This window comes from Piliocolobus tephrosceles, chromosome 12 (assembly GCF_002776525.5).
Source record: "Piliocolobus tephrosceles isolate RC106 chromosome 12, ASM277652v3, whole genome shotgun sequence".
In the NCBI taxonomy this organism is placed as follows: Eukaryota; Metazoa; Chordata; class Mammalia; order Primates; family Cercopithecidae; genus Piliocolobus; species Piliocolobus tephrosceles.
In genome coordinates this window covers 83,862,482-83,868,431 of record NC_045445.1, presented here as the reverse complement: position 1 = coordinate 83,868,431, position 5,950 = coordinate 83,862,482, and the positions used below count along the sequence as shown (strand labels likewise).

General features: G+C 39.9%; 1 protein-coding gene and 1 pseudogene across 6 annotated transcripts in view; one reads left to right on the top strand and one right to left on the bottom strand.

The window, feature by feature from the left end:
- Positions 1-5,950, top strand: part of TAF1 (TATA-box binding protein associated factor 1) — a 120,101-nt gene that overhangs the window by 88,522 nt on the left and 25,629 nt on the right. The gene's annotated exons all lie outside the window — the stretch shown is intronic.
- Positions 4,638-4,765, bottom strand: LOC111531975 (annotated as a pseudogene).

Sequence of the window (5,950 nt, the reverse complement as noted above, 5' to 3'; positions counted from 1 at the left end):
CAGTGGTGTGATCATGGGTCCTTACAGCCTCCCCTTTAGTTTTTTTTGGTTTTTTTTTTTTTTTTTTTTTGAGACGGAGTCTCGCTCTGTCGCCCAGGCTGGAGTGCAGTGGCCTGATCTCCGCTCACTACGAGCTCCGCTTCCCAGGTTCACGCCATTCTCCTGCCTCAGCCTCCTGAGTAGCTGGGACTACAGGCGCCCGCCACCATGCCTGACTAATTTTTTGTGTTTTTAGTAGAGACAGGGTTTCACCGTGTTAGCCAGGATGGTCTCGATCTCCTGACCTCGTGATCCACCCACCTCGGCCTCCCAAAGTGCTGGGATTACAGGCATGAGCCACCGGGCCTGGCCTACTTTTTGTATTTTTTGTAGAGATGTGGTTTCACCATGTTGACCAGGCTGATCTCAGACTTCCTGGGCTCAAAGGTCCACCTGCCTCAGCCTCCTAAAGTGCTGGGATTACAGGCATAAGCCAATGCACCTGGCCAAAATGCTACCTTTATACTATACTAAATTCTTACGTATTCTTTTTTTTTTTTTTTTTTTTTGAGATGGAGTCTCACTTTGTCCCCCAGGCTGGAGTGCAGTGGCACTATCTTGGCTCACTGCAAGCTCCGCCTCCTGGGTTCACGCCATTCTCCCACCTCAGCCTCCAGAGTAGCTGGGACTACAGGCGCCCGCCACCATGCCCGGCTAATTTTTTTGTGTTTTTAGTAGAGACAGGGTTTCACTGTGTTAGCCAGGATGGTCTCGATCTCCTGACCTCGTGATCCGCCTGCCTCGGCCTCCCAAAGTGCTGCGATTACAGGTGTGAGCCACCTCGCCCGGCTCTTATATATTCTCGAACCTATTTGAGAGCTTTCTCTTCTGCTTCATTGATCTGTTTGTCTAGTCTGGTGCTATTATCACCAGATAATATAATTGTTTTATCACAAAGGCTTTATAATTTTAAATTCCTTGACTGTGCTTGCTTGATTATCCTAAGTAAACTCTAAGGTCATTTTTGTTAGATTCTGCGTTGTCGTCGAATTAATAAACGTGATTGAGACCTTATTTAATTTATGGATTAATTTGGAGAAACTGTGTATCTTTATAATTCTCCATTTTTCCACCTGGGAGCTTATATTTCTTCATTTACTCACATTTTCTTTTATGTCCCCCAATAGTGGCTTCTAGTTTTCTTCATATAGTTTCTAGGCATCTTTTAATTTATTCCTATACATTTTATAGTTTTTGTTGCTTTTGAATTTCTCATTGTTGAGTTTATTCCTAGGTAATTTAAAGTTTTTATTTTGTTTATTTTTCATTGTCAATATTCGATATAAAATTTAAAAGCTTTGCTGCCATTGTGCTTGTGCTCTTTTTTTCCTAACTGGTTATTAAGTCTAAAGGTTTCAGTTTGAAGAATATGAATAGTTGATTCAGTATTGTTCATAGGTTAAATATAATACTTAAAGCGTTTCCATAATACTAGTTTCTAAGTCTGTGCTATGAGGGTACTACTCTGTAAGTTTGGCCACTAATAAATAATAAGGGTCTTTTTTTTCCATCAGTGATTGGGACCCAAGATATAATTATCTCTGACAGGCTTGGTGGCTCACAACAGTAATCCCAGCACTTTGGGAGGCCGAGGCAGGCGGATCACTTGAGGCCAGGAGTTAAAGACCAGCCTGGCCAACATGGTGAAACCCCATCTCTACTAAAAATACAAAAATTAGCTGGGCCTGGAGCTGAGATCATGCCACTGCACTCCAGCCTGGGCGACAGAGTGACACTCCGTCTCCAAAAAAAAAAAAAGAAATATTTCCGAATGAAGGTTAAGTCTTTCATGTCATTGAAGAGAAGAAAAACTTCCCCAAATCCTGCTTGAGTCTCTTGCTGCCATCTTGTCTCTTTCTCTTTCCATACAGACTTTTTTATTATGGTAAAATACACATAATATAAAAATTTGTCATTTTAACTATTTTTATTTTTTTGAGACTGCGTCTCATTCTGTTTCCTAGGCTGGAGTGCAGTGGCGCGATCTTGGCTCACTGCAACCTCTGCTTCCTGGGTTCAAGCGTTTCTCCTGCCTCAGCCTCCAGAGTAGCTGGGATTACAGGTGTGCACCACCACGCCCGGGTAATTTTTGTATTTTTAGTAGAGACGGGGTTCACCATGTTGGCGAGGTTGGTCTCCCATTCCTGACCTCAGGTGATCCACCTGACTCAGCCTCCCAAAGTGCTGGGATTACAGGCATGAGCCACCGTGCCCAGCCGTCATTTTAACTATTTTTAAGTGTACAAATCAGTGGCATTAAGTTCATTCACAGTGTAGTGCAACCATTACCACTATGTATTTACAGAACTTTTTTATTATTCCAAACAGAAACTCTGTACCCCTTACATGGTAACTCCCCTTCTTCCTAGCTCCTGGTAATCTCTATTCTAGTTTCTCTCTCTATGCAATTGCCTATTCTAGGTATGTCATATAAGTAAATCATACATTATATACAATGTTCTTCCTTTTGTGTCTGATTTGTTTTACTTACCATATTTTCAAGGTTCATCCATGTTGTAGCATGTATCAGACTTTCATTCTTTTTTATGACAGCCAGACGTCTTTTATGAATATATAACATCTCTCACTATTTTCTTTGTCTGCCAGTAATGCCTCACTTAGCTTTAAGCTGGCTTCCACCCTGTCCAGTCTACCAAGTAAACAGGACCACATAATTGTCAGATATAGTGGGCACTTTTCTGTGCTTATCTTGACCTCACCCTAATATTTGACATAATTGACCATTCTTTCCTCACAACTGTATTGTGATTGGCTTCCATGACAATTTTTAGCTCTGGCTAGGGGAGGCCGAGGCAGGTGGATCACGTGAGGTCAGGGGTTCGAGACCAGCCTGGCCAACATGGTGAAACCCGTCTTCACTAAAAATACAAAAAAATTAGCCAGGCATGGTGGCACACAGCATAAGAATGCACTCAGCATTCTCGGGAGGCTGAGGCAGGAGAATCACTTGAACCTGGGAGGCAGAGGTTGCAGTGAGCCAAGATCATGACACTGCACTCCAGCCTGGGTGACAGAGCGAGACTCCAAAAATAAAAAAGTCAGCCCTTATTTTCCTCCCACCTCTTAAACTATTCCTTTTTAATCTCCTTTGCTGAATGTTCTGCCCATTCCTGTAACTTCAGTTATCACCTCTTTCCTGATGACTCTATTGTAGACAAAGCCACTTGCCAGACATTTCCTCTTGGATGTTTCAGTGGAACTTAAAACATACCTCAAGCTGAGTGTATTATTGTTTCCTCCTATCTTTCTTTATTCCAACTTTCTCCCTCTCTCCTTCTTTACTTGAATCACTCATTTACAATTTCCAATCTGGGTTTAATGGGGCATTAACATTACCCAGTAGCTACATCTAGGAACCTCTTGTTTTTGATTCTTTACTTTGAATAAGTTCCAACATCCAGCATGTCACTAAAGTTTGCATTATATTTTGCCTAGTCACCTGGTGAATGTCCCAGCCTTTATGTTTATCTCCTTCTAACCTAACATCTACATTCCTGTCAGGTAGACCTTTTAAAAAACAAAAAAACAAAACCTCTTATAAAAAGATCAAATAACCTAGAAATATGTAAAATTAAAAGTTACAGCTTCTGCCTGCCCTCCCACTCCTGTCTCCCATATTTTCATTTCCCCAGAGATAACAGCTTGATATGTAGTCTTAGGTACTTTTCTCTATGCTTACACAAAACGTGTTTACTTATTACACCACTCTCAGCACACTGCCTATAGGGTAGCCCTGCTCTGCAGGAGCAGTCAAAAAGAAAAATACATGTAGGTTTTTCAAGTTTTTGTTTTATTCTGTAATTTGCTCTTTTTTGCTCATGAATATATTCTGATCCTTTTTATTTTGAGGTAATTATAGATTCAGAAGTTGCAAGAAATAGTACAGAGTCCTGTGGGCTTTTCACTCAGCTTCCTTCAATGGCAATATCTTACATAGCTGTACTTCAATATCAAAACCAGGAAATTTATATTGGTACATTACTGTTAAATAAATTACAAAACTTAGTTTTCGCCATTTAAAAAATCGATTTGTGTATATGTGTGTGCAATTTCATACCATATATATGTTCCTGTAACCACCACCACAATCAAGACTTAGAACTGTTACCATAAAGGAACTCCCTGTTCTTTGTGTCTGCACCCCCCCACACACACACGCCCACCACCACACCCACCACTGTTCCTGTTCCACTTATCTGTTCTCCATCTCTATAGTTTTGACATTTGAGCATGTTATATAAATGGAATAGTATAATATGTATGTAACAATTTGAGATTGACTTTTTTCACAAAGCATAATTCTCTTGAAGTCTATCTAAATTGTTGTATCAGTAGTTCATTTTTTAAATTGTTGAATGTCCCATTGTGTGGTTGTACCAGAGTTTGTTCAAACATTTACTCATTGAAGGACATTCAGATTTTCACTATTTTGCCATTATGAGTAAAGCTGCTGTGAGCAATCATAGACAGGGTTTTGGATGAGTTTAATTTTTCAATTCTCTGGGATAAATGCCCAAGAATAGAATGGCATATGTTTAGTTTTACAAGAAACCGCACTATTTCATTTTTTTTTCCCACATCAGATGTGGAAAAAAAATGTACTGGCATTGTAATAAGGCTTGAGGGAGGCACATCTCACACATGAGTGTGAAAACCCAATGTCATCACGCTTATGTCGTCATAAGCTTATGAACTACAAAAAGATTGTGCCATACTTTCGGAGTGTCTGTACCATTTTACATTCCCACCAGCAATGTACGTGATCCAGTTTCTCTGCAGCATTCACTATTAACACTTTTAAAAATTTTAGCTGTTCTTCTATTGTGATTTTATTTTTTTGTTTTTTTTTGGAATTCGGTGCAAATTTTATTAGACTACAAAAATCATACAATTATTATTTTAGATATATTTATATAAAGTCATAAAAGCTATGCTTTTTGGAAAACATTAGCGTAAGAAATTTTTTTGTTATATAAGTAAATTTAGCATCTTAAGGATTCAATAATACAGTTTTAAAATTTTTTAAATTGACAGTGATTGTGCATATTCTTGAGGGCACATAATTATATTTCCATACATATAATTTATAGTTATCAGATCAGGGTAATTAGCACATCTACCATCTCAAATGTTTATCATTTCTTTGTGTTGAGAATGTGCAATATCCTTCTAGCTATTTGAAACTATATATTGTTTTATTATTAACTATAGTCATTCTATGGTGCTATAGAACACTAGAACTTATTTCTATCTAGCTATAATTTTGTATTTTTTTTTCTAGGGTACATGTGCACAACGTGCAGGTTTGTTACATACGTATACATGTGCCATGTTGGTTTGCTGCACCCATTAACTCGTCATTTACATTAGGTATTTCTCCTAATGCTGTCCCTCCCCCAACCCCCCACCCCACGACAGGCCCTGGTATGTGATGTTCTCCACCCTGTGTCCAAGTGTTCTTATTGATCAATTCCCACCTATGAGTGAGAACATGTGGTGTTTGGTTTTCTGTCCTTGTGATAGTTTGCTCAGAATGATGGTTTCCAGCTTCATCCATGTCCCTGCAAGGGACATGAACTCATCCTTTTTTATGTCTGCATAGGATTCCATGGTGTATATGTGCCACATTTTCTTTTTTTTTTTTTTTGAGACGGAGTCTTGCTCTGTCACCCAGGCTGGAGTGCAGTGGCCGGATCTCAGCTCACTGCAAGCTCCGCCTCCCAGGTTTACTCCATTCTCCTGCCTCAGCCTGCCGACTAGCTGGGACTATAGGCGCCCGCCACCTCGCCCGGCTAGTTTTTTGTATTTTTTTAGTAGAGACGGGGTTTCACCGTGTTAGCCAGGATGGTCTCGATCTCCTGACCTCGTGATCCGCCCGTCTCGGCCTCCC